Source organism: Phocoena phocoena, chromosome 2, assembly GCF_963924675.1.
Source record: "Phocoena phocoena chromosome 2, mPhoPho1.1, whole genome shotgun sequence".
In the NCBI taxonomy this organism is placed as follows: Eukaryota; Metazoa; Chordata; class Mammalia; order Artiodactyla; family Phocoenidae; genus Phocoena; species Phocoena phocoena.
Window position 1 is genome coordinate 73284357 of NC_089220.1, and position 11171 is coordinate 73295527.

Here is an 11171-nt window from a genome sequence, read left to right on the forward strand (position 1 = left end):
CACATGTGCTTAAAAATATATATATGAGCAAAGATACTCTTTGCAGCAGTGTTATGGCAGATCAGAAATAATCTAAATGTGGACTCACACAATGGAATACTGTCATTCAGAAAAAGCAGGGGGTAGAACTAAGTTCCTCTGTTTGTCCTAATATGGAACTATGTCTAAGACGTATAAGGGTGAACTTATAAAGCCAAGTGCAAGGGAAGGAGGGCTGAGGGAACCATCAGATGCTGGCTGCCCCAGTCTACCAGCCAGCTCCCACACCCAGACGTACATTCACTGTGCCCCTGAGGAAGCTGAGGCTTCTGGGCTCTTCCCTCGCACAGGCCCCTGCCAAGGCCCTGGGAGGGGCCCCGGCCACGTGCTCGCACAGTCCTGTGTTTTTGTAAAATCTGCAAAAATATTTTAACCCCAGCTGATAAGACCACTGTGTCTTTCCTTTCACACTTCCCTCTGTCACACTTCCCCTTGAGTCAGGTGACATGGGTACAGCCAAGGGCATTTGGGGGACCTGGCTAAGGGGAAGGTCGGCTGGAGACACATTAATTTCAGGTTGATGGGACAGATTTATGTGGCTTGCAGTAACTTCCCCACAGAGTCAAGTTATTGCTTGCTGTCCCTGTGTTGAAATGGCCTCCAGAAGTATTCCTATTGCCCGCTGTGTCACCTCATCTAGTATAGGTCACACAAACTGCACATCAAACAATTAGTAAGAATTTTTAAATACCATATTTTTCTGAATATTACAGCATTTGTGATATTTATGTTTTTTAAAATGTGCAATTTAACTTGATTTTTCTATGTTTTGTACCAAAATTAAGAGCAAAATGCTGAATCCCTTGCTAACCTCTATTTTTAGGGGGAAAAAGTCTACTGTCCGGAGTGTCCTTTCCATTGGCTTAGACCTCAGGAGTCCAGGTAGCCTGATACCACCTGTTTGGACCCCCCAAAAGGAAACTTCTATCAGCAGGAAACATATGTCCTCTATTTGATAAGGGCCCTTTGTCTCCCCTGCAGATTCCCCAAAGCCAAGCTTCTCATACCTAAAGCATTTGCTCCCTGTCTCTCCTCAATTACATTACAAATTAACAGACTATCTCCCATGTTTCACTGTTGGAAAACACTCAGGTAATACAACCCTTCAGCGGGTGCTGGTATTTCTGTGGGACAGATTCCTAGAAACAGAATTGCTACACTAAAGGCTGTGCTTGCTTACAATGTTCTCCAGAATTATGGTGCGCTCAAACCATGGAAAATTATGTGGCCAAGAAAAATAATGAGGTAGATGATTGACCAATTCCTCAAAGTCGGGAAGCAGGGCACAGGCTGCGAAACAAAACATAGAGCATGATTTTAAAATGAGGGTGGGTGAGGGCAGGTAGGCAGAAAATGTCCACTTTCTGCTTCAGAGTCCGTTACCTCTTTTCAATATTTTAAAATATTTTTTAATGAGCAGGCACTGCCTTTATAATTTTTTTAATATTAACTGGATGAAGGCGTACCTGTTGTTATACAAATATATCACTACCTAAAGAGGAGAATCTCCCTTCTGTTATTAAGAATGTTCTAAAGGACATCTCGCTCTCAAACTCACTTCTGAAACAGAGATCATCCCTAAGATTTTAGGATTACTGTTTATCTTGGCTTGAGCTGGCAAAGAGAGTCTCTGTCCCCGACATCATTCCAGATACGGTAATTTCTGCCTGCCTCGATCCTGGCATGTTTCCAGCCCTTCCTACAACAAGGCCGGGGCGGGGCTCATGGGGATCTGCTCCCTAGCTTCCCAGGGACACCGGTGGACCCTGGTGGCTACCACATTTTCCCCATATTTATGGCCATGAGACACTGGTGCACTTTTGGTAATTGTTGCAAAATACCAAGAGCTCTGTGGGTGTGAGGCTATGGCTTTGAGGCTGGGTGGAAGGATTTTTAGGGTGAGCAGCTGTGGAGAGGCTGGAGGTCTGGCGGGGGAAACAGCACAGCGTGTGCTGGGGCAAATGCAGACTTGCCTGGAGGCCACTGATGGCGGGGGGCACAGCTGGTCAAGTGGGACTCCAGTGGTCAGAGGCCATCACAAGTCAAGCAAAACAGGATAGGCTGTGGGGAGCTTTGAGGCGGGGTCTCTAACAAGGCTATGACTAATTAAAACCACTCTGAAGCTATGACCACCTCCCAGTCCCTGGCCTCTCCCAACCAATCAATCATCAAGTCTTGTAGACTGATTTCTCTTTTCTTCAACCAGTAAGTATTGAGTGCCTACCGTGTGCCAAACTGTGTTCTGGGTGCTGGAGGTACAACAGTGGTCATGGTCCCTGCTCTCATGGAACCTGTTTCTAGAGATGAAAAACAAACAAAAAAACCATAATGATTTCATTGTAACTGTATTAAGTGTTATGAAACTAAAGGAGTACTAAAAGTCCTGCAGGTTTTTTTAAATTAACTTTATTTGCCTGTGTTTCCTAAACTGACCTCAGAAATGACCACTTCCCCTTATTTTGTACATATAGACTTTATTTTTAGAGCAGTTTTAGGCTCTCAGCAAAGGTGAGTGGAAAGTACAGAGTTCCCACGTCACCTCTCTTCACATAGGCACCGCCTGCCTCGCTATCAACATCCCACATGGTACTTTTGTAACAATAGATGAATCAACATGGACACATCATTGCCAACCAAAGTCCATAGTTCACATTAGGGCCCTATTTTAAAATATATATATATAACAATGTAATAACACTGAGACTCACAGCTGCAGGCAGTAGGAAGCCTAAACACTTTCTAAGAAGGAAGTGGCATGCTTAGATTACTGTTTTGCGCAAACAATTCATTCACTGCTTCTTCTTGTCTCACCCATGAATGTGTCCTTATCTTCTGAGATTTATTTGGTTTAGATGCCGCAGACTACATTTGCCCAGACTACTGCAATGACTTTTAAAGTAGTCTGCCGGTCACCAGACCATCCCCCCAACCTTCACCCCTGATTTGACTCAGAATCCAGATTCCCCAGGTAACAGAAGAATACCACTTTCTCTGTGGCATGAATTTGCTCAGACGTTTTCAATAACTCTTTACCAGTGGTTTTCCAATATTCTTATTTGTGGAACCCATTTGGCGATGACAGTAGAATATAGTGATTAAAAGCATAGGCTCTGGTATCTGTAGCCCAGAGATGACATTCTAGCTTGAAGAATCCCAATTTCCTCATCTTTAAAGAGAGGATTATAATACTACCTGGTCAAGGAGAGGGGAGATTGTGGGGCATTAAGTGAGATGAAACACACAAAGTGGGCTTCCCTGGTGGCGCGGTGGTTGAGAGTCCGCCTGCCGATGCAGGGGACACGGGTTCGTGCCCCGGTCCGGGAAGATCCCACATGCCGGGGAGCGGCTGGGCCCATGAGCCATGGCCGCTGAGCCTGCGCGTCCGGAGCCTGTGCTCCGCAACGGGAGAGGCCACAACAGTGAGGCCCACATACCGCAAAAAAAAAAAAAAAAATACACAAAGTGCTTACTACAGTATGAAATAAACACTTGATAATATTAGCTCTCAGTGTTGCTGTTATTACTACCTCATAGGAAATCTTAAAGGAAGTCTAAAATATGAGATATAAAAATCAGTGCATATGATTTGAACACGATGGTTCTACCCAGCCTGCAGGACTAATCTCTCAGCCCAGTCTGATACCCCTCCACCCCCAAATTCACTGTTCACCTTTACAACATTCATACCATACTGATCCATTCACTTTGCACAGTTATGTCACAGACTCTCTGAACTTTTGTCCATGCTGTTCTTTCACTTCCTCTCTACCCATCAAAACCCTATGTACAATCTGAAGTCTCAATCAAATACTACTTCCCACTTCCTTCTGAAGGCTCTCTTGGCCATTCCAACCTCTTCTTTGACCAAGTAGCACTCACTATCTTTACCAGCTGTTTCCAAGCTTTCCCTTCTTGTTCTTCTTCCTCCCACCCTGGAGAATTCACATGCCAGATATACTCTCTGAGTATGACGACAGTTGTGCAAAATTCCTAGTTACGATAGGAATGGTCTGGTCTCTCACTGCTACTGGTCTCTCACTCAGTAAGGTATATTAGAATGTAAGTGAGTGTGAGTGGCAGTTTTTATAGGCATACACGTAAAGATGCTCTGTTTCATCAAGAAGCATTATTCACTCGTGTAGTGGGTTGAATAACGTCCCACCAAAATTCATGCCTACCTGGAACCTCAGAATATGATATTATTTGGAAATGACGTCTGAAATTATTTGCAGACATCATCAATTAAGATGAGGTCATATGAGGTCTTACTGGATTAGAGTGGGCTCTGAATCCAATGGCTGGTGTCCTTGTAAGAGGAGAGGACACACAGAGACACAGAGGAGACACGTGGAGGAGAAGATTCTTCCCTAGAGCCTTCAGAAGAGCATGGCCCTGCTGACACCCTGATATTCGGGCCTCCAGAACTGTAAAAGAATACATTTGTGTTGTTTTAAGCCACTCAGTTGGTGGTAATTTGTCAAGGCGGCCACAGGGAACTAACTAATGCAACTAGCTTCAACATTTAAACTACTTTTAGTAAAAAAAAAAGTTTGTGCGCCCCTTTATAAGGCCTCAGGTCTCCCCACCGTGGCAAGTGGTCGGATGATCTATAGGATGCATTTGACCTCATCACATACCGTCTTCCAGGGTTATCGCCTAAAATTCTAGAAGACAGCAGTCACAAACAGTGGTCAGCAGGAGACCTACTGGCTGAGCAGAGCCTGGGATAAGCAATAGACAGTGATGGGGGCTCTGATGAGCTGGAGATGGAATGTCTAGTCTAAATGGGCCAGTAGGTACTCGGCTCTAGCGGCTTGCTGCCAAATCTCCCCTTTTTGCCACGCGGCGTGTGGGATCCTAGTTCCCTGACCGGGGATCGAACCCGCACCCCCTGCAGTGGAAGGGCAGAGTCTTAACCACTGGACCACCAGGGAAGCCCAAATCTGCCTATTTTTCAAGAAAAAAAAAAATAGTAAACCTGATCTTCATGTGAAATAGAAATTTTTTTATTTTGGCAACTCTGGTAGACTGCAAAACATGGCCACACATTCCTCTCATCCCTATATTAAACAGGCAGAATTATTAAAGCACATGCCAACTCAACAAATACCTCAGTCACCAGTTAATGATCTCTTAAATGTGAACCCGTGGAAGACAGAAATCATATCTTATCAATCTCGATGTCCTCAGTGCCTACCATTACCTGATACTATTTAATCATTGCTTTGAGAACAATAAATACAGCTATGTGGCAAACTCCTGCAGAGCTGCAGTATCTGTGAGGATAGGCCTTTGCTGTACATGTCTTTTCTTTTTTTGTTTTTTTTTCCTTCTTCCTTGAGGTACACGGGCCTCTCACTGTTGTGGCCTCTCCCGTTGCGGAGCACAGGCTCCGGACGCGCAGGCTCAGCAGCCATGGCTCACGGGCCCAGCCGCTCCGCGGCACGTGGGATCTTCCCGGACCGGAGCGCGAACCCGCGTCCCCTGCATCGGCAGGCAGGCTCTCAACCACTGCGCCACCAGGGAAGCCCCTGTACATGCTTTTTCAATCCCAGCAGAGACCAACACTTTCCCCTGCAGTTCTATATTCCTTACAAAAAGAGTGACTGTTAGATAATGAATCAGTAATGCAAACTGCATAATAGAATGGAATTTGGGATGGCTGATGAGCAATGAAGCCAGAGCAGATTTTGGTGACAGTGTTACATTTGGGAGAACAAGAGGTCACCCTGACCGACTACAACCTTAGAGAAAAAATGAGGAGTCTTGATGGAGACAGGAGATGGAGCCTAGCCAGAGCCACCCAAAACTGGGAGACCCCAAAACCAGGTGAGACTGTGGTCAGTAGCCAATGGGGTACTAAGTTAGGAAGTGCTAAAATTTTCAGGATGGAGAAAATAATACCAAAACAACCCAAAATGGAATTGGAACTTAATCTTCTCTGCCTTGGAAAAACATTTCGTGCTCTATATCTTCACTCACGTCAAGGGTAATAAAAGGTTTCAGCGCCTGGTTGAATCTAAGTACTATGGCTTCTTCTGCACAGCCAGGGCATGGGGGGCTGGCCAAGTACGAGGGCAGGCCAAGGCCTTGGCCAGCTTTCTTCCTCTGTCTGTTGCCACCGTGAGGGACAAGGTACAAAGGAGACTTCTCTGAGACTGAGCAACGTCCTTAAAGGGCCTAAGGATGGAGGGGGAGGGGGCACAGTGGGAGCTCAAAACAAGTTCTGCCCCTAGTCTGTACGGACACCCAGCCCGTATCGCATCTCCACTCCACCCTATCAGGGAGGGACTGAGGGCTTGGACCCTTGTATCCCGTATTTTATCTAGCAACCTTGAGAAGGAAGGTCACCTTCTGCAGCCTCCTCTGCATGCTGCCATTTGTTACATAAACCCCTGGCACGTTAGAATTGGAAGCGACATCAGACACTGTTTGGACCAGCCCAACCCCTGCATTTTACTACTTAAGAAGTGAGCGATATCCAAACGGGAGCATGAATCCCAGGGCCTTCGATTCCAAGTCTGAAGTTCAATCTCTGGACTGTCTCTCTGCCTCATTTGAAGGCAACCCTGCATGTTTACTTTTCGTCTGATTTCACCCATGTGATAAGGAATTGGCTGCAGTACGTGGAAAAGATTGCTTGACCTGGAGTTAGGAGATAGCCTTAGAATCCCAGCTCTGTCCCTGGGGAGCTGTGTGACTCCTGGCATTACTTAAGCCCTCTGTGCTTCAGTTTCCTCATCTATGAAAAGGGAAGGAGTAATAGGAACAACTTCCCAGGATTGTCGGGAGAGGATTAAATGAGAAGGGCTTTGCGAAGGGCTTGATGAGGTGCTTGGAGCAAAGTGAGCTGTACCCAAGTGTTATCTACTTCTGTTGCTGCTGTTCTTAGCACATATTTCTGAGCCTTGGTTTGGGGTTGCAGAAAACTTGGAGTTAAAACACATAAAGCATGCCCCTAATACACATCACACACAAAAAATGGCAGCTTTTATCATTCACTGCACAAGGAGAGACAAAGAGTTATAAACACTGACCCTTGTCTTTAGGATCTTAGAATCTAGTAGAGGATACAGGGAAAGCTCCCTAAAAATAAATCTATGATTACTAGAGGCCACATGACTGATAACCCTGAGAAGGGGGAACCGATCTTCAAGGGGTGGTGTGTGAAATTGCAGAAGAGGATATGGGATGTAAAGCTCACAGGAACAGGGTCTTGCTTTTCTTAACCTTCTTCCTCCTCCCACCTGCCCACCCCACCCTTCACCTTGTTACTGCTGCCCCCTGGTGTCTGTCACCTTCCTAGCACTCCTGGGTGATAACCCAGGCGCTGTTCACTCCTGGGGCACTCTGGAGGGAGGGGCTCCCACCTACCCCAGGACACTGCCAAGCGTGATTGAAACTCAGCTAGGTCCTGCTGGGAAGGAAGGGGTCTCTTTCCTTCAGATTCTCCAGCCTGGACAAGGACACAGACAGCAACTGCCTAGATGGAAGGAAGGGAAAAAACCAGGAATTTATTGTATGGTGGAAAGTGCATCCAAAGTGCCTGTGACACATCCAAATGGATGCAGGGCCTGAGAGCAGTAGATGCAGAGGCTGTGTCTCCAAAAGTTACAAGATCACAGAGCTTTAGAACGGATTGCCCCTCCCCCTACTAGAGCTTCAGCTTCACTCTCTCACTGGCATCAGTACATAAATATGCTTGTGTTTTTCCTTATAACAAAAATAAACATCTCAACCCTTTTGAAGATTCGTGGTCTGTATTTTGTAGAATGTTTGCCAAGTGTTGTTTGTTGCTTTCTTATGAATAAACTGAGGTTATGGGTTTGGGGGAAGAATATCACAGAGCTTATGTGAGATTCTTAATGCATCATATCAGGGAACACCTGATATCAAATGGCTTATTGCTGGTGATGTTAACCTTGATCGCTTGGTTAAGGCGGTGTCTGCCTGTTTCTCTACTGTAAAGTTGCTAACTTTCCCGTTTCCATACTCTATTTGTTAGAAGTAAGTCTCTAAGTCCAGACCACATTCAAGACAAAAGGAATTAAGCTCCATCTTCTAGAGCAAGGGGTAGCAAAGAATTTGGGACAGTTCATTAAAACCCTCACAGTAATTAGTAGGGCTAATTTTGGAGCAGATACTTTGAGGCTTTGCAAATATCCTGTTCTTCCTTAAAGTTTTACCTACTGATTTTAGCATTCATCAATGGATCTTGCCTGTAGCAATTATTACTATGATGGTCTCATAGTAGACCATCTACCATAGTAGATTTTCTAGTTCCCTCATTCCTTCTACATTTATTAACAAGAATTCTTCTGTAAAGATCTGTCCCTCTCCCCCAGTTAGTTATTTATTCAATCATTTATTTGCAACAGTGTGGACTTAACAGAGATTTATTTTATTCTTTGAATTACAATCTAATATTATCATTATTTATTACATTGCTCATATTGTTTCAGCTTTGGCCATTGGAACATCTTCTGAGTTGTCTCTTGTGTCTTTTTGATATGCAACCCCCCCTTTTTTTGCACTTACTTTCTGGTAATGCAAGTTGCTCCAGGATTACCTTGTATTTTCCCTGCCCTAGCTCTAGAATTAGCCATTTTCCCAAGGAACCCTGGTTCTTTTTATTGGAGAATGGTTTTTAGAAGCCAACATCTGGATGCTAGGTGTCTTCATTGATAATGGGGTGCCACGCATTTTAGGCTCTCTTAGCAGAAAAAGCTAGCAAATATATGTATGTATATTAACCCCTATACACACCATATCTATATTTGTCGCTGTATCTATTTGTGTGTACGTGCATGTATTTTATATGTACTTATATAAAACAGATATCTATGGATTATAGATCTATCTATATAGATATTTATATAGCTCTAGTATATATTCTATAATATTCTATATATAATATTATGCAGATATAGACATGGATATAGATATATGTAAAACGAGCATGAGTTCATACTGATATCTCCAGTCTGAATCCAGCACCACAGGGTTTCTCCTAGCCTTCCAGCCCACACCATGATAACCAACCCCTGCTTTCTCTGACAGTGAGAAACCTACCTCACTACAATTTATTTACTTACTGTTCAACACTAGTATATAGGTTAAGTAGCTTCAGAATCATTAACCTGTAACAAATTTACCAACTATAATCTGTACGTCTGATTCCTTTTGTCTTTAGCCTTACAGTACCCAGTCAAAACATTGTTTCCCCAAATTACTGATTTTAGCTCCTTCCCACCCACCACCACCTTTTCCATATATATTCATAATACATTTAGATTCATATATTACACTTTACATTCTATCGTAGGATTGAATGACTCTTTAAAAATTTGTATATAATTAATTTCCATCTGTGTAGAGTTCTATAGATTTTGACAGAGTCACGTATTCACCACCGTGAGATCACACAAAACAGTTCCATCACCCTGAAAATTCCCATGTGCTATCCCTTTGCAGTCAACTACTCCTTGTTCTCTAAGCATTCCCCCTGCAACCACTGATCTGTTTTGTGTCTCTACCACAGTGCCTCTTCCAGAATGTCATGTAAATAGAATCACACAAAATGTAGCCACTTGAGTCTAGCTTCTTTCACTTAACAAAGTGCATTTAATATTTATTTATATTGTTGCATGAATCAATATTTCATTAATTCTTATTGTCACGTAGTATTCCACTGCTTGGATGTACTACAGTTAATCTTTTCACCTACTGAAGAACATCTTGGTTGTTTCCAGTTTGGGTTGATTATGAATAAAACTGCTATAAACATTTGGGAACAGGTTTTTGTGTGGACATAATTTTTTATTCACCAGGGTCAATACGTAGGGGAGAGATTGCTGGTGGTGTCACGTGGCAAGTCTATGCTTAATGTGATAAGGAGTAGCCAAACTGTTGATATGTCCTTAAGTCTCTTATAGTTTAGAGGTTCCTTCCCCATCTCGTTTTTTTTCCCTTTTTCTTTTCTTGGGATGTTTTGTGGAAGCAACCAGATGCTGAGGCCACTAAAACCAGCTCCCAAAAAAGCACCAAACCCCTGCGCACTTCCCACATCTGGAGTTTCCAGGAGGTACATGAGATGCCACTCCTCTGCAGCCTTCTTCCCGACACTTAGAAAGTCTGGCAGGGGGTGCACCAAGGCATCACAGAACTGCTCCAGGCAGAGCCCAAATTCACCTGGAAGGCTACCCAGTGTGCCCTCCCCAGGTGTCCTAGGGGTCAGAGATCCAGCCAGAGAAGGAGACTCAAAAGTTCTGGGGCAGCTGCTCCTGTACCAGAGCTCCAGGCTGCCCCGAGACCATCTCAGATTGTCTATGGAGCAGGACAGAGCCAAGGAGAGGGGAGAGGGGAGCTGCAATGTCAGGAATGTGTGTGCCTTTCCCCTCCCTTACGTGCACTTTTGCAGGTGACCTTCCACCCAGAGCAGCCCAGACTAGATCCGTGAGAAGGGGGCAGGGAGCTGTTTTAGAGTCTGGAGTGGGAAGGAATGACCCTTCATTGACAGATGACTCTAGTTCTCAAACTTTCTTGTGCCGGAGAATCACCTAAGGCAGCGGTTCCCAACCTTTCTGGCACCAGGGACCAGTTTCATGGAAGACAATTTTTCTATGGCTGGGGGCAGAGGCGGGTGGTTCAGGCAGTGAGCAAGTGATGGGGAGCAATGGGGAGCGGCAGATGAAGCTTCGCTCGCTCGCCCGCCCGCCCACTGCTCACCTCCTGCTGTGTGGCCTGGTTCCTAATAGGACATGAACTGGTAGCGGTCCACAGCCTGGGGGTTGGGGACCCCTGACCTAAGGTGCTGTTTAAAATGCAGAAACCTATGCCTGCCCCCAGAGAATACAATTGAGTAAGTCAGGGGTTGCCTAGAAATCTGTATTAAAAACAAAAACAAACAATAAAATAAAATAAAACCAAAAAACCTCCCTAATGACTCAAATGCAAGTTATCTTCAGACCACACTTTGAGAAACCGTGGCCAAGGAAGTCTCTTCTGGCACCGACTGAAGATCCAGCCTCCTTCTCTTCCCTCTCCCAACTCCAGCCTCAGGGAGCTGGATGTCTGTAGGAACCTGGGAAGAGACAATGACCTTGGGAGTTGACCTGCCCACCTCAGGATTC